At 37.4% G+C, this 25,831-nt stretch overlaps 1 long non-coding RNA gene across 2 annotated transcripts in view; it reads left to right on the forward strand.

Moving 5' to 3' along the window:
- Positions 1 to 25,831, forward strand: part of LOC110345201 (uncharacterized) — a 332,723-nt gene that overhangs the window by 256,631 nt on the left and 50,261 nt on the right. The gene's annotated exons all lie outside the window — the stretch shown is intronic.

Consider the following 25,831-nt stretch of genomic DNA (forward strand, 5'->3'; position numbering starts at 1 on the left):
ATTAATGTCATAAGAACAAAACATGCCAATGAGAATATTCCGGGAACAGATGGCTTCATTGCTGAATGCTACCATTTAAGAAGAACTAATACCAATTTATATCAAAGTCTTCCAAAACACTGTAAGAGGAAAGAATACTTCCAAACTTGTTTTATAGGGCCAGAATTACCAAAGCACCAAAATGAGATGAAAACAACAATGAAAGAAAGCTAGAGGTCAGTATCCCTCATGGAAATAGATTTAAAAATCTTCAACAAAGTACTGGCAAATCAAATACAATAGTTCATTAAAAATATCATTTACCATCATTAAATTGGATTTATCCCTGGGATATGAGGATGATTCAACATACACAAATCAGTAAATACTATGTACCACATCAATGGAATGATGGACAAAAACAATTTGACCATCTCCATAAATGTGGAAAAAAGAGTTGGATAAAATTCAATGTTCTTTCATGATAAAAGTCTCAATATATTAGGAGTAAAAGGAATATACCTCAACACAATAAAGGCCACATAGGACAAGCCCGTGGCTAACTTCTGCCTAAATGGTGAAAATTGAAAGCTTTTCCTTGACAACTAGGAAAAAAATCAAGTTATATCCACTCTTGTCATTTCTTTTCAAAATAGTACTGGGATTCCTCGCTGAGCAGTTTGGCAAGAGAAGAAAATAAAAGTCATTGAGAGGCTGGGGATGTAGCTCAGTGGTAGAGTACTTGCCTACTATGTGTGAGAACATGGGTGTGATCCCCAACACCACACACATAAACAGACAGACAGACCCACATTCAAATTGGAAGGGAAGAAGTTAACTGTTTTTGTTTGGCAATGACATAACCTTATGTATAGAAAACTTTAAAGTTTAAATCAGTTGATTTCTTGATAGCAGCCATTCTTTGTGGGGTGGGGTGGAATCTCAGTGTTGTTTTCATCTGCATCTCTTGAACAACCAATAACAAATGCTGGCAGGGGTGTGGAGAGAAAGGAACCCTTCTCCATTGTTGGTGGGAGTGCAGACTGGTGCAACCACTGTGGAAATCAGTATGGAGATACCTCAAAGAACTGGGACTAGAGGTCCCATTTGACCCAGCTATTCCCCTACTGGGTATCTTCCCCAAAGAATTAAAAGTATCATACCACAGCGATATATGTGCACCTATTTTTATAGTGGCACAGTTTGTAATAGCTAAAGTTTGCAAACAGCCCAAGTGCCCATCAACTGGAAACTAGACAAAGAAGATGTGTTTTTTTTTTATAACATGGAGTACTACTCAGCCATAAAGACTGAGAAACTAGAGTCATTTATAGCTAAATGGATGCATATTGAGGCCATACTCTTAAGTGAGATAAATAGGACACACATGTGTAAATACCGAATAGTTTCTCTAGTGTGAGAAACTGAGAGTGTAAATAAGGATGAAAGTGATTAAAATGAATAATTGATAATTTGCAATAGGAAAAGGTGCAAAGGTAGAGGGGTGGCGGGAGGGGAAGGGGAAAGGGAAGAAAGGAAAGGAAAAGTTATGAGAAAGAAAAAAAAATGGAAACAAATCTATGTAAATAGGGAAGGGTGGTGGGGGTGAAGGGTGCACAGGTAATGGGGGAAAAATAACTAAGATACATCATGTTCAGGTACAAACACCCAATGATAAATGCAAATGTATTATATACCTAAAATGTACCAATTAATATAAAATAAATAAAGTCTAAATCAAAAAATTGTTGAACTAATGAGTGAACTTAATAAAGCTGCAAGATACAAAATAAATTCAAGAAACTCCTCGGTATTGCTTTCTACTAATAAAGATCAGCCTGAAGAAAAATAAATCTAGAAAACAATCCCATTTATAATACATGTAAATGAACTATTTAGAAATAAATTTACCCAAAGAGGTGAAAGACTTGTATATCCAAAATTATAAAACATTAATAAAAGAAATTGAAGAAGACATAAATAAATAGAAAGATAATTACATGTTCATGGGTTTGAAGAACTAATACTGTTAAAATATCCATATTACCCAAAGCTATGTACATATTCAGTGCAATCCCTATCAAAAGTCCAATGACGCTTCACAGAAATAGAAAAAATAATCTTAAAATTCATGTGAAACAATAAAATAAATCCTCATTAATCAAAGAAGTTTTGAGAAAAGATGCAGACATATTACCTTGTTTCAAAATGTACTGGAGGAGACTAAGGCAAGAAGATTGTTAAATTTGAGGCCACCCGGGCAATTTAGTGAGACCCTGTACCAAAATTAGAGAAAAAAAGAGTTGGGGATGTAGCTCATTATGAAGACCTTGGGTTCAGTCCCCAGTACACCAAACAAAATAGAACAGGACAGCACAGGGCAAAACAAAGCAAGACAAGACAAGATGACACAACACAATACAAAAACCTCAGCAAGATCCTAGCATAGAAACAGGCACATAGACTAAAGGAAGAGAATAAAGAGCCCAGAAATAGATACACATATTTATGGTGAATTAATTTTTGTTTAACAAAGATGCCAAAAACATATAATGGGGAAAGGACAGACTTTTTAATAAATTTATTTTAAAAACTAGATATTACAAACAAGACAATGAAATTAAAACCTTATTTCTTTATCTCACACCACATGCAAAAATCAACTCACAATGGATAAAGACAGCAAAACTGAACAACTAGAAAACAAACACAGAGAAATAACTAGAAAATAAATACAGAGAGAGTGCTTTATGACATTGTTCCAGACAATGATTTATTTTTAGATATAATCTTTTTTTTATTAAATTCTTTTATTGGTACATTGTAGGTATACAACACAATTACATTTCGCATTGGGAATTGTACCTTTACGTGATGCATCTTGGTTCTTATTTTTTACCCATTCCTAGCCCTCCCTTCATGCCCTCCACCCTTCCCTAGTTACAAAGACTTTATTTCCATTTTTTCCATTTCTCATCATTTTTCCTTTTCCTTCTTTCCTTTCCCCTGCCCCTCTCAATACCCCTACCCCTTTGGACCTTTTCTTCCTATTTTGCATTATTGATTATTCATTCTAATCATTGGTACATTTTAGGTATACAATATAATGACATTCTTCATTGGAAATTTGCACGTTTACATAGTCTCTCTTGGTTCTTATTTTTCACCCTTGCCCAGCCCTCCCTTCAACCCCTCCATTCCTCCCTATTTACAAAGATTTTGTTCCTATTTTTCCATTTTCTCATATTAATCCCATTCCCTTCTATCCTTTGCCCTAGCCCTCCCACTTCCTTCCCCTTTGCCCCTTTTCTTCCTGTTTCACATTACCTATTATACATTTAGCCCTTATTTACACTTTCAGTTTCTCACACCAGAGAAACTATTTGGTATTTATACATGTGTGTCCTATTTATTTCACTTAAGAGTATCTCCTCAATGTGCATCCACTTAGCTATAAATGCCTCTAATTTCTCATTTGTTATGGCTGAGTAGTACTCCATTTTATAAAAAAAAAAACACATTTTCTTTTTTTTTATTTTTATTTTGTGGGAAACCACATTTTCTTTATCCAGTCTCCAGTTGATGGCCATTTGGGCTGTTTCCAAGTTTTAGCTATTACAAACTGTAATAGCTATGAACATGGGCACACATATATCACTGTAGTATGATTCTTTTAATTCTTTGGGGAAGATTCTCAGCAGAGGAATAGCTGGGTCAAATGGGACTTCCAGTCCTAGTTCTTTGAAGTATCTCCATACTGATTTCCACAGTGCTTTAACCAGTCTACACTCCCACCAGCAGTGGAGCAGGGTTCCTCTTTCCCCACAGCCCCACCAACATTTGTTATTGGTGGATTTCATGAGAGCAGCCATTCTTTCTGGAGTGAGGTGGAATCTCAGCGTTGTTTTCATTTGAATCTCTCGAATGACCAGTGATGTTGAACATTTTCTCATGTATTTATTTGCTATTTCTACTTCTTTGTGTGAGAAATGTCTGTTCATTTCAGATGCCCATTTTTGGATTGGGTCTTTAAATTTGGGAGGTCTGATCATTTTAAGTTCTTTATAGATTCGAGATAGTAGACCTTTGTCTGAGGAAGAGCAGGTGAAGATTTTTTTCCCACATTGTGGGTTGTCTCTTCACACTGCTGGTGGTTTCTCTTGGTGTGCAGAAGCTTTTTAATAAGAAGAGATCCCACTTGTTGATTGTTTGTGCTAGTTCACAGGCAACTGAGGTTTCGTTCATAAAATCTTTTCCTACACCAATGTCTTCAAGGGTTCTACCTAACCTCTGTTCCATCTGGTTCAGAGTTTCTATTTTAATATTTAGATCTTTAATCCATTTTGATTTTAGTTTAGTGCATGGTGAGAGATAGAGGTCTAATTTTAATCTTTGGCAAATTGAAGCCCAATTTTTCCAGAACTATTTATTAAAGAGGCTATCTTTCCTCCAGTGAGGGTGTTTGACTCCTTTATCGAAGATGAGATGGCTGAGTGTGTCTGGCGTTGTTTCTGCATCTTCTAATCTGTTCCACTGGTCCTCAGGTCTGTTTCTTTGCCAGTACCATGCTGTTTTTATCACAGTAGCTTTGTAGTAGAGTTGCAGGTTGGGGATTGTGATACCCCCTGCCATGTCTCTGTTACCTAGTATTGCTTTTGCTATTCAGGGTCTCTTCTTGTTCCAAATGAATTTTTGGATTGTTTTCTCAAGGTCCATGAAGTATGCTGCTGGGATCTCAATTGGAATTGCATTAAATCTATATAGCAGTTTTGGAAGTATGGCCATTTTCACTATATTAATCCTTCCTACCCAGGAGCAGGGGATGTCTGTCCATTTTCTGATATCATCTTCAATTTCTCTTTTCAGAGTGCCATAGTTTTCAGAGAAGAAGTCTGATTTCTTTTGTTAGATTGATTCCTAGGTATTTCAGTTTTTTGGATGCTATTGTGAAAGGAATTTTTTGCCCTATTTCTCTCTCAGTGAGTCTGTCATTCATGTAGAGGAAAGCTATTGATTTTTGTGTGTTGACCTTGTAAGCAGCTACTTGACTGAATTTGGTTATTAAGTCTAGAAGACTTTTGGTGGAGTTCTTGGGGTCTTCTATATAGAGTATCATGTCATCTGCAAATAATGACAATTTGACTTTTTCATTTCCTATCTTTATTCCTTTTATTTCTTCCTCTTGTCTAATTGCTGTGGCTAATGTTTTCAGAAGTATATTGAACAAGAGTGGTGATAGTGGACATCCTTGTCTTGTTCCTGATTTTAGTGTGAAGGATTTCAGTTTTTGACCATTTAGTATGATATTGGCTGTTGGTTTTTCATAGATGGCTTCTATCAGTTTGAGGTAGAGACTATCTATTCCAATTTTTTGTAGGGTTTTTATCATAAATGCATGTTGGATTTTTTTCAAATGCTTTTTCTGCATCTATGGAGATAATCATATGGTTTTTGTCCTTGGCTCTATTGATATAGTGTATTACATTGATTGATTTGCATATATTGAACCATCCCTGCATCCCTGGGATGAATCCCACTTGATCAGGGTTTATGATCTTTTTGATGGTCTTCCGCATTCTGTTTGCCATTATCTTATTAAGGATTTTTGCTTCTATGTTCATTAGTGAGATTGGCCTATAGTTCTCTTTTTCGGTTGGGTCTTTCTCTGCTTTGGGGATCAAGGTGATGCTTGCTTCTAGGAATGAATTTGGGAGTATTGCTTCCCTTTCGATTTCATTGAAGAATTTAAACAGTAGTGGCAGTAGTTCCTCTCTAAATGTCTTGTAGAATTCAGCAGTGAAGCCATCCAGGCCTGGGCTTTTCTTAGTTGATAAGTTTTTAATTACATTTTCAATTTCATTGGTTGATATTGGGTTGTTCAGAGTTTTTAGGTCTTCTTCGTTCAACTTTGGTAATTCATATGTATCTAGGAATCTGTCCATTTCTTCTGTGTTGTCCATCTTATTGGCATATAGGTTCTGGAAGTAGGTATTGATGATCCTCTGTATTTCTGCTGGGTCTGTTGTAATTTCACCCTTTTCATTCCTAATTGCATGGATTTGGGCCTTTTCTTTCCTTTTTCTGATAAGGTTGGCTAAAGGTTTGTCAATTTTGTTGATTCTTTGAAGAACCAGCTCTTGGCTTCATTGATTTTTTGTATCATTCTCTTAGTCTCCATTGCATTGATTTCTCCTCTGATCTTTATAATTTCCTCCCTTGTATGAGCTTTGGGGTTGTCCTGCTCTTCTTTTTCTAGAAGCTTGAGGTTCAGCATCAGGTTGTTTAATTGGGCTCATTCTGTTTTCCTAATATGTGTATTCACTGGTATGAATTTCCCTCATAAGACTGCTTTCATTGTGTCCCATAGATTCTGATATCTTGTATTATCATTGTCATTTAATTGAAGGAACTGTCTGATTTCTTCTTTAATTTCCTCTGTGACCCATTGGTTATTCAAAAGTGGGTTGTTCAATTTCCATTTGTTTATGAAATTTTTTGAGTTTCTTTTGCTATGGATCTCCAATTTCATCTCATTATGGTCTGATAATATACAGGGGATAACTTCAATTCCTTTGCACTTACTTAAACATGTTCTATGTGTGAGTGTGTGGTCTATTTTGGAGAATGACCCATGTGCACCTGAGAAGAATGTGTATTCTGATTTTGTGGGGTGGAAGACTCTGTAAACATCTGTTAAGTTCATTTGTTCAAGAGTTCGATTGAGTTCTAGTATTTCATTACTTATTTTTTGTCTAGTTGATCTATCTATTTGTGACAGTGGGCTGTTGAGGTCCCCCACTACAATTGTATTAGTGCATATATGACTTTTCATGTCCATTAGTATTTGTTTTATATAGTTGGGCACACTAGTGTTTGGTGCATAGATATTTATGATTGTCATCTCTTCCTCTTGGATTCTTCCCTTTACAAGGATGTAGTGTCCTTCTTCATCTCTCTTAATCAGTGTTGGTTTGAAATCTACTTGATCTGCAAAGAGGATAGCTACTTGTGCTTTTTTCGGTTTCTTGTTGCATGGAGTATTGTTTTCCACCCTTTAACTTTCAGTCTATGAGTTTCCTTTTGAATTAAGTGTATTTCTTGTATGCAGCATATTGTTGGATTTTGCTTCTTGACCCATTCTGCCAGTCTATTTCTTTTGATTGGTGAATTGAGACCATTAACATTGATGGTTATAACTGAAACATATTGACTTGTCATTGCCATGACTTTTTCTTTTTGTTGGGTTCTCCCCCTTTACATTTAATTTCTTGTCATGCCAGATGGGTTCATTCTGCTTTGTTTCCTGGGGTTGTGATCCTCAATGTCTGTTCCTAGGATATTGTGTAAAATTCTTTGGAGTGCTGGTTTGGTATTTATGAAGTTCCTAAGATGCTCTTTGTCATGAAAGTATCTTATTTCTCCATCCATTTTGAAAGATAGTTTTGCAGGGTACATCAATCTGGGTTGGAGGCTGTTTTCTTTTAGGGCTTGGAATATGTCACTCCAAGCTCTTCTTGCCTTGATGGTTTGTGTTGAGAAGTCTGCTGTGATTCTGATGGGCTTTCCTTTGTATGTGATTTGTTTCTTTTCTCTAACTGCTTGTAGAACTTTGTTCTTCTGTTGAGTTTCTGGAATCTTAACAATGATATGCCTATGTGTAGATTTTTTTGATCAAGGCTATTTGGAGTCCTATATGCCTCACTTATCTGTATGTCAAGCTCTTTTCCCCTGCTTGGGAAGTTTTCTGCCATTATTTCTGTGAAGAGATTTTTTATGTCATCTGCACTCTCTCCTCTTTATTCACTGAGCCCAATCAGTCTTATGTTATTCTTCTTTGCATCATTTAGCAGCTGCTGGATTGATTTCTCATGTTCCCTTATAATTTTGAAGCAATTTTTCTTTTCCTGGTCACTAATTGCAATCTTATCTTCTATATCTGAAATTCTTTCCTCACATTGGCTCATTCTGCTGTGTAGACTTTCCATGGAGTTTTTCATGTCCTGGAAATCTATTTGCATCTGTTTTTTGGATTCCATTTGTTTCCTATGTTGGGATTCCATCATGTTCCTGAGCTCCTCTCTAGATTTATTAACCATGTCTTGCACTAGGGGCACAATTTCTCCTGTTATCTGAGAAATGATTTCTGATTTAATTTTTTCCAGATCCCCTTTTGTTGCCAGTTCAGTGGGTCCAGGTGGCTGAGTATCAGAGTGTTCCATCTCATTTCCCTTTGGGGTTGCTGTAGGTGATCTGGAAGTCTGGTTTTGAGAGTTATTTACATGTTTTCTCATTTCAACTGGGGTGGGGAGCTGTTAGCGCCTGCATGGATTACCTCGTCTGAGCTGGGAGAGGTGGGACAGGGGCTGGGAGCCATGGTAAGGATGGTGGCCCAAAAGCCCTTTCCTGTGGGCTGAGAGCAGTGGGAGGGATGGTGGCCAGGAAGCCCCTTCCTCTGGACCAGGAGCAGTGGGACAGAAAGTGGCCCAAAAGCCCTTTCCTCTGGTTTGGGAGCAGTGGGAGGGATGGTGACCGGGAAGCCCCTTCTTCTGGACCAGGAGCAGCGGGATTCAGTACCTTGGTCTGGTGGTCTGGTGTCCTCTGTGTCTTTGTAGTGTGGAAACAGGTGGCTGCCTGTCTGCAGCGGGGTGATTCGGCGTCTTCCGCGTGACTCTGGACCTCGGTAGGGCATGCACAGACCTTCCTGTCTGCAGTGGGGTGATTTGGCATGTTCCGTGCGACTCGAGACCTCCGTAGCTTTAGATGTAGTCTTAACACACTGGCAACACACATAAGCAAACAATTATATCAACCTAAAATATTTCTGCACATCCAAGGAAACAATAAGGAGTAAAGAAACAAGGTGCAGAATGGGAGAAAACATTTGCAAACCATACATGTGACAAGGTGTTATCATCCAAAACATATAAGAAATTCAACTCAGTAACAAGAAAACAAGAAACTCAATTGAAAATTAGCAAAGGATCTGAATTGATATTTGTCAAAAACATGAGACAAACACATGGCCAATGGGTATATAAAAAAGTTTCCAATATCACTAATCATCAGGAAAATGCAAATTAAAACCACAACGGAATACTGCCTCATACCTGTTAGAATGGTTGTTATCAAAAAGATAAAAGATATAAAGAGTTGATGAGGATGCAGAGAAAAAACAACCTGTGTGCACTGTTGACAGGAATGTAAATTAGTATATTCATTATGGAAACCAGTGTCAAAGTTCTTCCAAGAATTAGAAATAGGACTATGCAATATATATCTCCAAAGAAATGAAATCAGTGTGTTGAAGAGACATCTGGATTCCCACGTCCACTGAATTCATTGAATCACTATTCAAAAGAGCCAAGGTGTGGAATCAGCCTGTGTCCACCAATATATTAATGGATAAAGAAAAGGGTGCTCACATGCAAACACACACACACACACACACACACACACACACACAAGCCTTAAAAGAGAAAGAAATCTTGTCATTTGTGACATGAATAAACCTGGAGGACATTATGTTAGGTGAAATAAGCCAGGTGCAGAAAGACAAGTACCGCATGGTCTCAATCACATGTGGACTCTAAAAAAGTTGAACTCATAGCAGCAAAGAGTACAATGCTGGTTGTCAGGGCTGCACCTCCTAAAACTTTTTTAGGAGAATAAGTTCAGGATATCTATGTACAGTTTTAATTTTCAATTAAAATAAATGAATAAATAAATATTTTAAATGACAAAGTGCCTATGGATTTAGAACAGTGTGAATAGTGCTTCTCTCATGAGAAAGTAGTGAACATTTTGTCTGTCTGTGGGTCCCAATGATTAGGTGGGCTGAGAAATGCCACAGGATGAGAGAACAAGCAGGTGATTAATTTGACTGAGAAATTGCTCTCCAACACAGAAATGTCTAATTATTATTTTTTCACTGAACAAAGATCTACAGTAATGTTAGAGACGTCCTGGTGCAACATTCTTGGGGACAGCAACCTGCAGGTCATTGGAACATGTTCAAACACAGCTAGCTTTCTCACACATATCAAATTCACAATTACCCACCAAATAATTTTAGATCAAATGTTTTCTTTCTGTACTTCCTTTGCTTCCCTAAAAGCCACAAAAGATAGTTGTCACCATGAACTTTATCAGAACCTAAAAATAAGTCACTCAGAATTTGGAATCACTGACACGAATAATAACTTTTAGGATATTCAAGACAAAAGAGAACCTCTTAAAAATTTAACTTGCCTTTTGAGACACAAGATAATGAATGGAATTCTAGAATTGCAAAATACTAAGCAACAGAATATATTAAAAGCCCAAAGTTAATTAAAGCAATCTGACTCATAAGCCATTTCTAAGTCCAAGTGGCTGCTTTGAATAATTTAAAAGTAGAAACTTAAGTTGAATTAAAGTGCCTGGTCCATTGCCCAGTCCATTCAGAGACAAAAATACCGAAAGAAGCCCATGACACTGAATTTAGGGCCTCTATGACTGCACCTCCTATTTGTGAATGTGGTTGGAAAATAGAGCTCTAGTCTCAAGGAAACAAAACTTGCCTGATAAAGAACCACAGGTAGCTTCCAGAATGACAATGACCCAAGTGCATTCTGCAGAACTGAGAAAGCACCAGGATACAAGGTACTCTACAAAGATGGATGCTGAGTAGTGCTCGATATACAGTAGTACCTCAGTTCATGAGCTTAATTCTTTCCATGATTCTGGTTGCAAACCAAATTGTATGAGAACTGAATCAAATTTCCCCATAAAGTCAACATTGAACCTAACTGTTGAATTTGATTTGGTTCTCATCCAATTAAGTTTGCAACCAGAATCATGGAAAGAATTAAGTTTGTGAATGGAGGCACCACTTTACAGTCCTTAGCTCAAGTGGAACCAGGAATTCATCCATGATTTTGTCATCATTGTGGCTCACTGAATGTCTCAGTGGCTCTGTTTCCTTCTGGGTCAAATGTGGAGAGAGTGGTTGCTGCTGCCTCTCCCAGGATTAATGAGGTGGTATTCACAAAGAGCATTGTACTCTTAGGAAGGAATGCTCTGCGGCAAGATATAATAGGGCAGTAACATTAAGCATGTTTCAAATATGTGCCTGCTGTTATCCAATGGGAACTACGACTGAACACTCCTGTATCTCAAAAATAAACTGATGCATGTGGAATTATTTAAGGGTAACAGATGACAGACTGAATAAATGAGATAGTGGATTATTATACAGATGGTAGTTCATGTTTAAAAAATGCTTTATGCTTGCTATTTCATCCTCAATACACTGAAGACATACTTGAGCAATTCCATTTAGATAATCACTGGCCATTGAGGGCGGAAATTAGAAATTGAGAGAAGGATTGGATCATGCAATCTGTTTCCCAGGAGACAAGGAAGAAGCAATTCCAGCAACAATGCTCAGATGCTCCTGCTGTGTTTTAAGCCAGTTTCACAAACTTGCCTGTGCAACTGTGGCTGTGATAAATGCCAGACTGAGCGAGCCTGTGGCTGGCTATGCCTCAACTCCCTCTTCATAGTTCCTTGGAATCTTTTGTGCCAGGAGTGGACTGGAAACCCCCAGGATGCATGAGTAAATAGCAAGCCTCTCCATTCAGAGGGGCGTCTGACAATGTCCCAATATGCCTTTTCATGTTATTTAGACACAGCTATGTCCCTATTCATCAGGGAGATAATAAGCCAGCTGCTTCCTGAATAAACATCTTTTCCTGTATTTGGGAATTCTGGGATCTCTTTCTTGATTTACTTGCTGAAATGAGATAACTTTACTCCTTTAACTAAAATCCTCTAGCGGATTCCCATGGCACGTAGCCCAAAGACCCTATTTAGGTGGCACAGCTAGTTCTCATCCATCTCCTCGTGCCAGAACTCCCCCTCTCTCACCACGTTTTAGGTGTGCTCTCAGCTGATTCCCATTCCAGCCTCTGTGGGGTCTTGTTGGCTAATGTTCTCTGCCCCAGACCTGCACATCAAAGAGGCCTTCCCTTAACCACCTGCTCCAAGGCCTTATTCCCCCTTTCATCCTAGCGACTCATTGTATTGTTTCACTACAATAGCTGCAATTATCTTGCTCAATTTTCCCTTGATCATTGTTGTTTCCTGCTTGTGTAAGTAGAGCTTCACTGTCTTCATCACATGTGGAGCACTTGTACTGGGGGAGCACATAGAGCATAGTAGATTCTTCCTAAATAAGACCTCAGTGGGTGGATTAATGGGAAGCATTCATGATTTGGATTTACAAATTCTTTATGGAATTTTTGATACTAGGAGTTACAACTAATTTCACATGTTGCTCTGGGGAAATTTTTTGTCTCATTTACTGTTAGGGTTGTATGGGCTTGTTTCATTCATTATGGCTTAGCTTTAAGGGCAAGAGAGAACCTGCAGAGTATGGGATCTAGTAAGACAGCTCTTTGGGGGCCAATTAAACGTGGGAATAATTCTTATTTATTTCGTTTTAGTTTATTTGATATACAAAAAGTAGCACAAAAGGACAGAGATCAAAGCTTAATTATTCTCAACTTTATATCAAAAGGTTTACAGAAAATCAACCTTTTTAACTTTATTTCCTCACATATTGGATGCCCAGTTGATATCTGAATGGTGTTAGGATTAAACTGGATAAAGTGGCTGAAAAGCCTTTGGCTCTCTTCTTTTCTTTCTTTCCTTTCCTTCTTTCTTTCTTTCTTTCTTTCTTTCTTTCTTTCTTTCTTTCTATTAGTACATGTTTGTAGTACATAATGATTATATCCCTTGTGTGGAGTTGGTACATGTCCATAACACATCTTAATTCTTTTTTTCATCCCTTATCCCTCCCATGTTATCCTCCTCCCACCATCTCTTGATCCCCTTCCCCTTTGAGAAAGATCTAGCTCCCTACTTCCTGTTATGTATCTTATTTGGCTCTTTATTTATACTGGGCTCCTCTGGCTCCTTTTAAGTACTATTTGGATGCAAGACAGCACAATTTACACATGGGCATCTGGAGTGAGGTATCTGTTGATTCCTCTCTACGTGATCATTTTTATTTCTTTCTGTAGCTACAGCATCCTGATTAATAGACATTCAACACATTATCAGATGAAGGGACGGATGGATACCATTGTTATTCCTAGTTTTCTTTTGGCCAACTCTTCACTTCTCCTTGTAAACATCATTTCACCTTCGTTTGCATTTATTTTTCACTCTCTCTCTGGTAAATTATTGGACCTCAAGCAGAACAATTTCATAGAGATGTTTTTCTCTTAAGTTAATTTCAGTGTTTCTTTTACCACCTGTTATTTTTGTCATCATACATAGTATGGACATAGGTTTTCAGCATCTCACCCATTGTGAAGGAGAAAGGACATCTGTGAAGGGCAAAGATCACACTGGCTGTCGCCTGTACCCTTTTTGGGTATTGACTCAGGAACACTTGACTTTCCTTATTCCCAACCTCAACCCACTCTTATCTATGTGATGTGATCATTGATGAAACTCTGAAGTCAAGAACTTTGTGATTCACACCCTAGCTTATTGGGCAATACCTTTATTTTGGGATTTGGGTCATTTGTAGACTACCCTTTTTTGGTATAAATGAGCAGCACTGTTTATTTCCATTTTGCAATAAAAAGGTATTGGTTATTTAGCCAGAAAGCAAATATTTTCACTCTGAATTTCTTTCTGGACATTTTTCCAACAGCATTTGATTTGAAGCTGCGAAACGCATTATTATCCTTCCCTCTTCCTATGGTCCAACATTTCCTTTTAGATGGATCAAAACCAATGTTTCAGAAAATAAACCTCAGTATTTGATTGCTTCTTTACCATAGAAAGCATCAGAGAGGCTGAAATAAGTACCTGTTTGGTCTCAAAATGCTGCCTTCAAGGAAAGTCTCCAGCCAACCAGATGTTCCAGAATATCTTGCCCTAAGGCCAGCCTGCCCAGGACTGGCACTGAACTGTGTCTGCACTTTGGTATTTTCTGTGTAGCTTAAAATGCAATCTTTGGGCACATTTATTAGGATGGATAAGAAATACTGTACAACAGTCTGCATAGTGATGAAGTTAGGTGTGTCTTAGACATGTTTTCCAGTCATAGAATATTCCTATTATAAGTCTTTGGATTCTTTAGGTTATTTTTTAAATTTTCTATTTTTCTATCTGAATGTTAGTCTCCACTCTCCATCCATTTTACTACATTTTTCCAGCTTGTTTGCTTCTTTATTCATTGAAAATGCTAGCTCCAAATCTATGCCCTTTACACAATAACAAACCCACCAACCTTCCCACATGCACAGATTTCCCCACTGCCAAAACCAAAGTCAATTTTTTTAAAATCTTAAATTTAAGAGCGTGATTTCATTTCCAGCTGTAATTTACTATCAGTAGTTTGGCTATCCATTATTTTAGTCATTTCCACCTCGGCCTGGTTAAACTCAAGGCGCTCAATTGCTGATTGACTCACAGTCTAGGTATTTGGTAGGAGATTTGTCTCTTTCCTTTTCATTTTGGTGACATTGCTTAGAAATATTCTGGCATTCTTGACATAGCTGACAATAGGCAACCTTTGAAATGCTTTTTCTTACTTTTTAACAATAGCAAGTGATGGCAGTTCAATAAAAAAATGAAATAAAAATAAAAGTTCCAAAAAAGAACTGGCATGAATAAATAGTAGTGAGTTTCAAGCTGGAAGAAATGATATGGGTGTTAATGTATTAGATTCATCAAAAGTGAATGATGTTTTCTTTTCATTTTTCCATGGTATCCATAATATAGGTAGAAGAGAAAGGATGCTTTGTAGAAGTGATAGAAATATGCTGTCCTGCTACTATAGTAGACCCAAAGCTTTCAAATATTTTGAATGGCAGGAAAAAAATTAAAACAGGCAATTCTATTCCATGCATTTAAAAAATGTGGTCTGATCTCTGTGGAAGATCCAACCAGACCAAGCCTGCTTTATCCCTCCTAAATCCATAATATACAATGGTAAATGAAAGACTGAGAAGTTTTGTATAAAAGAACCCTGTTTAACTTGGTACTTCTCACATTGATAAGACCATGAGATTCTCTTTTCATAGATTATGACTTAACGTTTTATGGCAACCATTCACCATGCAAAGAGCTTCCGAGTTGGTTGGATGTGTGAATCATATTGTTGTCTTGTCCTGCTTTGAAGATAGTTGAATAGGTTTCTATTTCCTAAAATATATGGAGAAAAAACAACTTTCTAACTCATTAATACAGTAATTACTCAATGTATCCCTGGGGAATATTCATAATCATACTGCTTTAAAGAAGTTCAAATTATTTGTCATTATTTTCCATTTAAGCTTCATCAATTAGATTTCTGAAAAATTGCACACACAGACACACACACAGCACTCATGCACACATATCTGTTTCTCATTTGGTGGTGACATGTAATGAAATGTTATTGTGAACGTGGATGTGGAAGACAGCTGTCCTGCAGATGTTCCAGAATTGGGTTAAATGCCCCACACATCAATGTTGGCTTATAGGCGTCTGAAATTCTTACCCCAACCCAAAGTGCTTTACCTCCTCATTCCCCTTCAATTTACTTTCAAGCTGAATGATTAAAGATGATATGGAAAACACATGTAAAATGCCCACTGAGCTTTCTTTCTTTATTTCTTTAAAAGCACAAAAATAATGGAGAGAGCCAGTGGAGAAATACTGAGGCCAACCCATGGTTTGCATTGAAGCTTACCAGGGACACCAGGGAAATTTGCCAGTACATGGATCATGTTTGGAAGAGTCAGATCAAAGAGAGAAATATGGAGTGACAGACTCTGGCACTAGCCAGGTTTGAGTGTTCAAAGGGCAGTGTCTAAAGCAATTTTCTTTCCTTGTCCATGTTGCATTTTGTGTCACTGTTCTCTTCCAAAAAGTCCTCCAAACTGAAAGGCATATATTCTGTGTGAACAAAGATGTAAACTATCATCACATTTTAAAAATGGAATTGTCAAGTAGCTTTAGGTTTAGATTTTATTTGGAGAACCACTGATCTCTGGAAAGGTTTAAATCCCTATTAGCAAAATATTTCATGCCCTTCACTCATTTCTGTGTATTCTCTCTAATTTCATATCACTTTTAATTATTTTCCCTTAATTTTCCAGACACCTCCTACCAAAGAAATATAGTAATATCTCTATATATCTTGGTGGCAATGAAGGAAAGGTCCAAAAGAACTCTCTATGAAGAATGGAGTGATGCACAAGTGGTCTAGACTTTGGAGTTGCTAAGATGTTACAGTGCTTAGGATGATCAGGGATTTGGGGCAAGCCTGTGTCCTTCAGATGGGGTGCTCTTTGCAGCAACATTTCATGGGAGGTGTAATTGACACTTGTACTTAAAACTTAAGACTTGGAAAAGCAGTTGAGTGTGAGAAGGCAGAACAAAAGAACTGTACCTTGATTATTTTAATGAATTTCTGCCTCCATCATAGACCTTCAAACCTGCAAGAGTAGAACCACTTCATTTGGCCTTCCACTGTCATATCTTCATTGTATGTCTGTTCTTTAAAGACTCTGGAAGTAGCTTTCAAGTATGGTAAAAAGGATAAATGGTATACATGCTTTTCACTTTGATTCCCATAGTAGCATTTGCCAGATTTTCCAAGGCCAACACTTTGACAAAGTATCTCAAATGGATTAGTGATTAGTTTTTGATTGTCTTAAATGCTAGAGGCCTTCATGGTTGGTTCTGATTGTGCATTTAGCATTCAATTTGAAGCCAATGCAGTGATCCTTTCCCACTTTGTTTTCTAGAAGAAGATTTAGTATCAGACAACCATGCTACAAAACTGGAGTGACTTTCAAGAAGGGGCCATATAGCCAAGATTATGTTTCTACTTAACTACCAGGGCAAGGCTCTGGCCTTACATAAATCATTTGTAACAAGTCCACTTCTGGCTATGTACTTGGGTCTGAATTGCATTTCCTTTGTATTCCATGATTCTACCATTCCTGTTACCATCTTAGGCTGAAGTTTTCATAATAGGCCCATCTGAATTCCAACATTATTTTTTTTCCTGTAAAGAAAATACAAAACCATTTTTTGATTCTCTGGGTTGTCAATTCATCAATAAGCCATGCTCTGTGCTTTGGAACAGTTCAACAAATAGTATTGCAACTGACCATAGAGTTGGATGGAATGATTCTTTTGTGCCGAGAGCATAGGGGTGATCCAAGTCAGAACATATGGCAAATGGCTTCACTTGCCATCTGCATTTTACATATGATCATGTATCCACCAGACATGCAGTCACTCATCCACTCCCTGGCCCCACATAGAGCACATTGCAGATAAAAACCATGAAGCTGAAAAAAAACAGAGCAAATGGCTTGTTTTCTCTTGTGTTTACATTTTTGGATTTAAGCAATTAACATATTTCTTTTCATTTTTTAGTCAAAAACTTTCTAAGATCTTTTCACTTTCAAAAATCCACAGTGTGGCAGCAGAGTATATTTGTTCTTTTCAAGGGTTAAAAGCAAAACACTTTCTACCCACTCTGTTCAAACTTCTTAGATTATTACCATTTTCACTACAGTTCATTTGAATTGTCAACAGTTTAGAATAAAATTAATTAACCACGTTTGTTAAAGAACATGTTTTGATGCAAATTTGTCTATTTTGACTAAATATATGAAATGACTTGTCAATGGAAAGGAAGGTTGGAACTCTTTAAACACAGAATATTTGAAGGTATATGAGTATGTCTTGTTAAATAATTTAGGTTAAACATCTACTTTTCTGTTAGGTATAAGTATGCCAAAGATGAATGAACAAACATAGGACTAAGAAGGAAATCCACCTGAGAATAATTACAGATTTTTTTCAGTGACAAAAGGACATGGAGCTGTGAATTTTTGTTGCACTCAGTTCTTCTCATCTGTATGTCTTCTTCCTTAGAATGCTGAACACTCACTGTTGGATAGTCTATTCATAAATACTCTACATGGTATGAGAGTCCTCTTGAAATTCACTCTCTTTTTGTGACAATGCTGACTTCTACTGGTTGTGGCCCACACTGTGGGAAGAATGAATCCTGTATGCCATCTTTGGTTTGCACTGTCATGAATTCTAATATGTCAAAGCAGAGAAGAGAAAGAGGAAACCAGAGCAAGTGGAGATTATCAGGAAGTTGGTGCCCTCACTGCCTCTCTGGAGTGTCACACAGGCAATTCAGGAATTGCCAGGAATTTTAAGTGATGCTTCACTTGTTGGTGTGGAAAACTTCAGGGTGACCATCTCAGAAATCACAGAGCAACCACATATTTATTATTTGCTCTGTCCTTGGGCAGTTCTAGAAGAGAGAAATAGGAAAGCATGCTGATTTTGAGGAGAAAAAGAAATTATCTTTACATCAGCACTTTAGGAATCAACCTGTGATTTCCCCTGTGATTTCAGAGGGCTCAGCAAATGTATATGTTATTAAGGATGTAGTGAGTTAAAGCCAGATCTGGAATCCTGTTCTTTCTGAAGAATAGGTTGTGAAAGACCTTAGAGAGAACAGAAGCATCACTCTCCTCCTCGATTTGCTTTAGGTTTTGAAGATGTATTCTTGTCCTGTGACCTTTGTCACTCCTCCCACTGGCTGCAAATGTCAGGTGAAAAACCCATCCAATGAGTTAGGGTTGTAGCTCAGTGGTCGAGTGGTTTTTTTCTTGGCATGTAGGAGCTCTAGGTTTGATCCCTGGCACAAAGAAAGCGAGAAAGAGAGGGGGAGGGAGAGGGGGGAGAGGGAGGGAAAAGGGAAAAGGGGAAGTGGGAGGGGGAAGGGGAGGTGGAGGCAGAGGAAGAAGGAGAGGGAAGGGAGAGGATGAGGGAGAGGGAAAAAAGGAAAGAAAGAAGGCAAGACACCCATAACCCCGCATTGGTGGTGAAAGGTGGAGGAACCTGGGCCCAGTGAACTGAAATCTCCCTGTGACTTTTCAGAGTAACGTTACTGAAATGCTAATGCATGTTTATGGCTTCTCCGTCTTTCCAAAGTCATTTGTATTCTTTTGTATTCTTTTTCTTGTTTGTCAGTGGGATTGAGATTGTTATCCCTGTTTTTAAAATGAGGAATTGGGGTGTGGGAAATTAAATGGCCTACACCAGGTTACAAGATCCTGGAGATCTTGGAGATACTCCTAACTGGATGGGCAGTGGGGAGTTGCAAGCCTCTTCCTTGGCACCCCACAGGCATTCCGGGCTCATCTGTGTGTCTGGTGCCACTGCTGACAAATAGCTGTGGAAATGCTTTAGGGTTGGATCTGTAATAGACTAAAAGCACAGGGAAGGAAAATGGATTAAATATCCATTTCATTCCAGGAGAGTTATATGTGTCTAGTTATAGAAAATGCCCTGGAGCAGCCAAGGTTTAGTTTTTATTTCTCATCTCCTTGGGGGAAGATAAACTTGAGATTTTAAAAAATATTGTTGACTTTGTTAAATTCTAAACCTCCTTCTGCTCATACCAGCAACTTTCCAATGGCCAAATATGAGTGATTTAGGCACAGATTCATAGGACCAAGTGATCCATGAATATACACTTGTCCATTTTCCCAGCTGTTAAAGTACAGATTTCCAGGAACTAAATTAAAATCAAAGATTGCCAAGAACTCTTTCCAACCAACTGTGTCTTGGTGCTTGAGCTTACAGAGGATGTGGTTAAAGAACTGTATGAGTTATTATTTATCTTTGCAGAGAATGCTTCTTTAGAGACATAGATAGAATACTTCATTCCTTTTAATTACCTTGTATTTTGTCTTTCCTATTTTAATAACATTTTTCAATTACAGAATGGAGTTGGTGGTTTAAAACTACATAGAATATTTGCCTTTTATAAATACATAAAAGCAAAATAGAACAGAAATTACTTGTATACAACTCTGAAGATAACCACTAGTAAAATTTAGAGATTTATCTAGTTAGTTGTGAATGTGTGCATGCATGTGTGCATGTGTGTGGTTTTGCAAAATGAACATATTATTTATAAATATGCCTTTATTCACTCAGCCATACATTATGAAGAGTTTTACTATGTCAATATTGTTCTATGGGATCATTTAAGTGACTTTATGATATTTATTTACTTTTTTATTACTTTTTACTTTCTAGCAATATAAATAAAGCAATTACTATTAACTTGCTATAGATCTTAAAATGTGTCTAATCAATATCCTTGGAATAGTTCGTGACTAAGAGTTTGTAAGACTTTGGCTACACATCCTATTCCCCTATAAACAAGGAACCTTTTCAGTTTTTACCAAAAATGGATTAAAAAGCCCTCATTTTCCTATAGCCTAATCAGTATTCTTTGTTTCAGCCATTGCCAATTTGTTTAGCAAAATACACTATTGTATTGTTTAAGTTTTTGTCTAGCATCAGGAAGGATAAGAATTTTTTTTATTCATTTTTTTTGAATTTTTTGTTTATGTTAAGCATATTTCAGGGTCTTTATTTTTGTTTATATTACTGATTTTAAGTGCTATACACAAAAACCTCAATTCTTTTAGTGTCACAATCTTTTTCATTTCTGTATGTATTAATTTTCTATTTATTTTAAATTTTTTATTGCATTTAGAGATTTAAAAATTTTGTCTTTTAGGTGGTCAAATCTTTTAGTATTGTATTTTATTGATTTTGTCCTTAAATATTAGCTTAGACTTTCCTTATCAAAAGATCAGGAAAATGTTCATAATATTTTATACTAGATTTAAGAACTGTTTCTATTGTTCATATTTAGTTATTAAGTGTACTCTGAGTTTAATTTTGTGTATAGTATGAGCAAGAAAGTTACTATTCTTGCCTATATGTAGCCTAGCACCTGAATGACCTCTTATTTGACATGAAAACTATACCATATTTCTAAACTCTCTATTTTGGTCTGTTTATTCCTATGTGTTCACTACTCTTTTAAAATTGTCACTTTTTTATAATATGACTTAGTGACTCACATGAATCTTCCCCTTAATGTTACTTTGTCTTTATCTTGTTATTTATCATTTTCTTCTCAAATGTGATTATAGGTTATTCTCCTGGGAAAATTATGGAATTATTTTTGTCAAACAAAATATAAAGAAAATAAAGAAAAGTCCCATTGATATTTTGATCTCTTTCACATATTAAATTAATCTTGAGGGCCGGGGATTTAGCTCAGTAGCAGTGTGCCTGCCTTGCAAGCGCAAGGTCCTGAGTTTGATCCCCCAGTACCCCCTGACCCTGCTGAATTAATCTTGAGTGATCCAGCATGGTTTTAGTCAGCTTCTTCAGACATGAAGACATGTTCCTTATATGTAACATGAGTTTATCCACTGTAGGTGTTTTCTGAGATTACATTAGGTCTTTCAAATTCTCCATAGAGAGCTAGATATCCATGTTCTGTACTCACCAATGATTTTTTGACTATAGCAAATCTATTTTGTATTCTTACTCCCAATTAACCATAGACTCATCCAGTAAGACAAGTGCTTGGGAGTAGGGAGTCACATAAAACACTTACCTTGAACTAAGTGATTTTCCAGTTCACTGTTCTATGTTGATTTCCCCTTTATTTTGTACCTATACATGTGTCCATACATCTACATACACATATATTCGATATTTATATTTATTTCTGAATCCACAATTTCAAAAATTTGTGGAACCGTAGGGCTGGGGATTTAGCTCAGTGGTTCTGGGGCCTGCCGCATAAGCACAAGGTCCGGAGTTCACTCCCCAGTACAAAAAAAAAAAATCATGGAACTATAGTTTTTATATTGTATTCAATTATTATTTATTTAGAAAACAGATGCTATTTCTTTTGCAGTTTATCAGAAGCTATAAATACATTCCTAAGTACTTATAAGATTTCTCCCCTCAAGCTACACCTCCTGCCATTTGAAGCCTCAATGAGGTTTCCTTTTTGCCTTTGATTATTTTGTACTGAATATTGAACCAAGGTCCTTGCAATGAGCTGGATACCCACATTTCTTTTCAAAAAATTTTTGAATCAGGGTCTCACTACGTTTCTAAATTGTCCAAGCTGGGCTTAAATTTATGATCCTCTTGCCTCAGCCTTCCCAGCATCCTGGGATTACAGGCATGCAGCCCCACACCTGATGTGAAGCCTTATGTTTTTGTAGTACTTCAATTTCTTCTTCTCAGATATTGACTCACCCTCTAAAGGAGATATGTAGAGCATAACTTCCTGTGCCCTCTACTGTTCCTGAATCACTTACTCCTGAATAATTTACCTGGATGAAAGGTACAACTGGCATTTTACCTTCTGCTTTCTCCATCTGAATTGCAAATAATTCTAACAAGATAAAGAGGCAACAGCGTGAAACAAGTTCTTCATTTACTTTCTAGGCCTTCAGAAAAAAATTAGCAGACTTTACTTGATAACAGATTTCTCTTTGAACAGGACACCACTGAAAACAGTGCTGGATTCTCATTCCCATCTAACAGTGTCCCAGCAGGTACTTCAGCTCTGCAGGCAGAGGAGCAATGGAAAAGGAAGTATAGACAGTCACATCCTTCCAGCGTAAACCTTACCATTCGATCTCCTGCACACCCATCTCAGTTGCTACTGATACAGCTTCCCTAGCATCCATGGATACTCAGAAGCCCTCTTCTAGAGAATGTTGCCCCCGGGCACATAGACCCAGTGTTACCTGGCTATCTTCCTTGTCTTGTTCAAGAAGCAGACTCTGCTGGAAGGTAACAAAGGATTCTATGTCTCTTGTACCTCTACAACAGGTCTTTTCCCAGGGCTACCTATGACAAGTGTTTGAGTAACTCTAAACAATACATTATATTACAGTATTTCCTGAAAGTTCTCAAAAATTGACCCATTCCTTCTTTTTCTCTTTAGTTATCCTTGAAAATTGTTGTGTGGGGTCAGGATTGGGAAATAGATTCCTAAAATAATCTTCCTGCTACCAAACAAGTCACTTGGTCACTTCTATCAGGAGGATAGGATCATGGAAATTTAAAGAGTTGAACTAAACCCATGTGAACTGTAACTCTATTCCTTTCCATATTGCTAAAATTCTTATAAGAAAAGTCATGTTTTTAATCTCTATGGAAGTCGAGGGGAATTTGTGCCTCTTGGATTTGGTGTTCTGCCCTGTTACGGTAGTCTAGATAGACCCTTCACCTTTAAGAGGCTAGTCATAGAGTCAGTAACACAAAGATAAGAATAATGTTTCTCATGATTCAATCAATTATTTGTTTTCTTCTTTACTTTTAGGAATAGAAACCACTTATTTGTTTATTTGAAAAGAGTGTGGAAAGAGTAAAAATCACGGAGCCAGGCTGGTCTCTGGTCCTTTTCTGATTTGTTTTACATATGCATATATTTTTTGAAGTTCATGATATGAAAAATTATTCAAGTAGTTTTTATGGTATTTACCTCCTGTGTGCTAGTTCTGCAAGTTGGATTGGAGTCTGCTCCAATAATGAAGAAGTGATTTTGGAAGCAAGGATTTTCCCAACACTTGCAGTATGAGTTCACTGTGGGAGACACAGTCTATAGGTCACTTTGCTCTGTCACAGCCAAGGGACTAGAACAACAAAGATCCCTAAATTGCTGGCCAACTGAGTTAAAATCTTGCTTTAGAATTTCTGAAATGCATAAAGGAATTTATGTTTGATTTCTTGAGCTATGAACACACTTCAAAAACAGGAATTTTTTATTTTTGGTCCCTTCAATGTCTCCATTAAAGTATGAGAACAAAATAGTAGGGCAGGAGACATTTAGGACAGTGTTTTCCTGAAAAATTCTCCTGGTTCAGAAATGTAAGTGTGTGTGTTTATCTTGGGGAAAAAAACATACTTAGATATCAGAACCAAAATTATATACTTCAAACACAGTCTTACTTCAATCTTTCCTACTTATCTGAGTATTCAGAAGCATTTATGAATTTCTGCTGGAAAAAGAAAACATAGATATGAAATTAACAACTATCAAAGGATAGATAGGTGAAAAATACAGGGAAAATGTTGCTGAGAATGCAAAACCAGGGAGAGTCATTCCAGTTGTGGGGAATAAAGGAGAACTTAAAAAGGAGGTGGTATTTGAGTAGGATCCAAAGTATTTCAAGAGATTGAGAACTGGAGGAAAGGGAACATTTCAAACTGAACAATGATGTAAGCATCAGCACAGAAGCATGAGAGGGCTTGCTGTTGAGAAGGCTCATTTCCAAAGGGCATCAGGTATAAGAGGAGTAACTCCCAGGGTGGCCTCATCAGACCTGACCTAACAGCAAAACATATTGATACTCATCAAGTCATCTGTGAAGTACAAAATCAGATGCAGATAGCTGTCTTGAGACAACACCTTGGCATTGATGAAATTGCACTGAGCTCTGGGAGGGGGAAAAGCTTCAGTCAGTCTTTGTCCTGTCCTATAAATGTATTTTTCAGATTACTTGGAATCTCAGAAGTTTCTTTTTCTTTTATTCTGAGTATAATTCATAGATCTGGAAAATGAAAAATAAAATTTCTTAGAACCTATTCCACATGGAAGGAAGCACACTTTGTGATTGATAGTGACCATGAATTATTTGGACTCTGACTTTTCAGCAGTGGGAATGCCAGACCTTTCATTCTTCTTACCATTCACTTAAAACACAGGTGAGGCACCGACTCCAGGCAGGCCAGAGTTGCTCTGGAATGTGGATGGCTTTTAACAGCGCCTCTTGCTTTGTGCTTTTGCAACAGAAAATCCAGAGACATTTTACCAGCCCAAAAGAAATCTGCCTTATGGTATCCAGACGTCATTCTTGATCCATGGGAACAAGATTATCTCCTTTGTCTTTTCAGTATATTCATCATCTGGATGTTATCTTCTTGGAGGCACTGTTACTTTAAAGGACTTCCAAAACCATCAAATGAATCAAGGGGAAAGGAGAAGGGTGGAGAAGTTTTCTAGATTAACCCCTTAACAATGTCAACACATGAGCCCTCCATTCTAGATCTGGGAAAAATACTGAATAGCTGAGCAAAGAAGCAGCATGGGGAATGGAAAATCTGTTCCCACCTTGGGAATGCAAAGAAGTGACTCCTTACCTACCACAGATGATGGTCAGAGTCTAAGAAGGGAAAAGTCCAGCTGAAAGGCAAACAAAAGCCAGCATTTATCAGTTTGTTTGGAGTCCTTTCTTCAGTGAAGCTCAGTGGCTATAATGAAAGTTTAGCTGTCTCTCAGTTAGCTGAAGTTCCCATATCTATTGATGACTAGTTTTGAAGAAGCCATAATAAACTAAGCACATGTGTCACAGTAACAAAGACTGCTCTTTAAGCTTTGGTGGTCAAAAGGCAGTATAGGTGGATAATAGAATCTTATTTGCCACAGAGCCATTGCTTAAGGACATTAAGATGCTTATGTTTTTCAAAATGAATACAGATTTTTGATAGAGACTTCCAGAAGAAGTTTAGTTTCCTTGATATAAAATGGAAAGGCAACTTGAATTCACCAAATGGCTGTTTTATTAAAATTTAAGGTTTGCCACTTGTAATGGTTAATTGTGGTATGTCAATTGGACTTGAATAAAAACTCTAGTAGATTAGGAAGTTCTGGGTGTGTCTATGGATGACTGAAACATAGGCCAGCAAAATGAGGGGGAGAAGGCCACCCTGGGTGTGGGTGGCACCAACCAATAATGGGCTGGAAGCTTGCACAGAATAAGGAAGTATTTTTCTTTTTTTAGAGGAACTCTGGTCTTTGCCTTTGCCTCTGGACATTGGTCTCCAGTTCCTTCAGCCTTCCAGTGTAGATTATTCAGCCACCCAATGCAAACTTACACCGGTGACTCTTCAGTGAGCTTCTAGCCTTTGGCTGCCCCTGGGTCCTCTG

The sequence above is a fragment of the Heterocephalus glaber genome, unplaced genomic scaffold (assembly GCF_053883595.1).
Source record: "Heterocephalus glaber isolate CG9 unplaced genomic scaffold, H.glaber_assembly_v1.0 deba00000809, whole genome shotgun sequence".
In the NCBI taxonomy this organism is placed as follows: Eukaryota; Metazoa; Chordata; class Mammalia; order Rodentia; family Bathyergidae; genus Heterocephalus; species Heterocephalus glaber.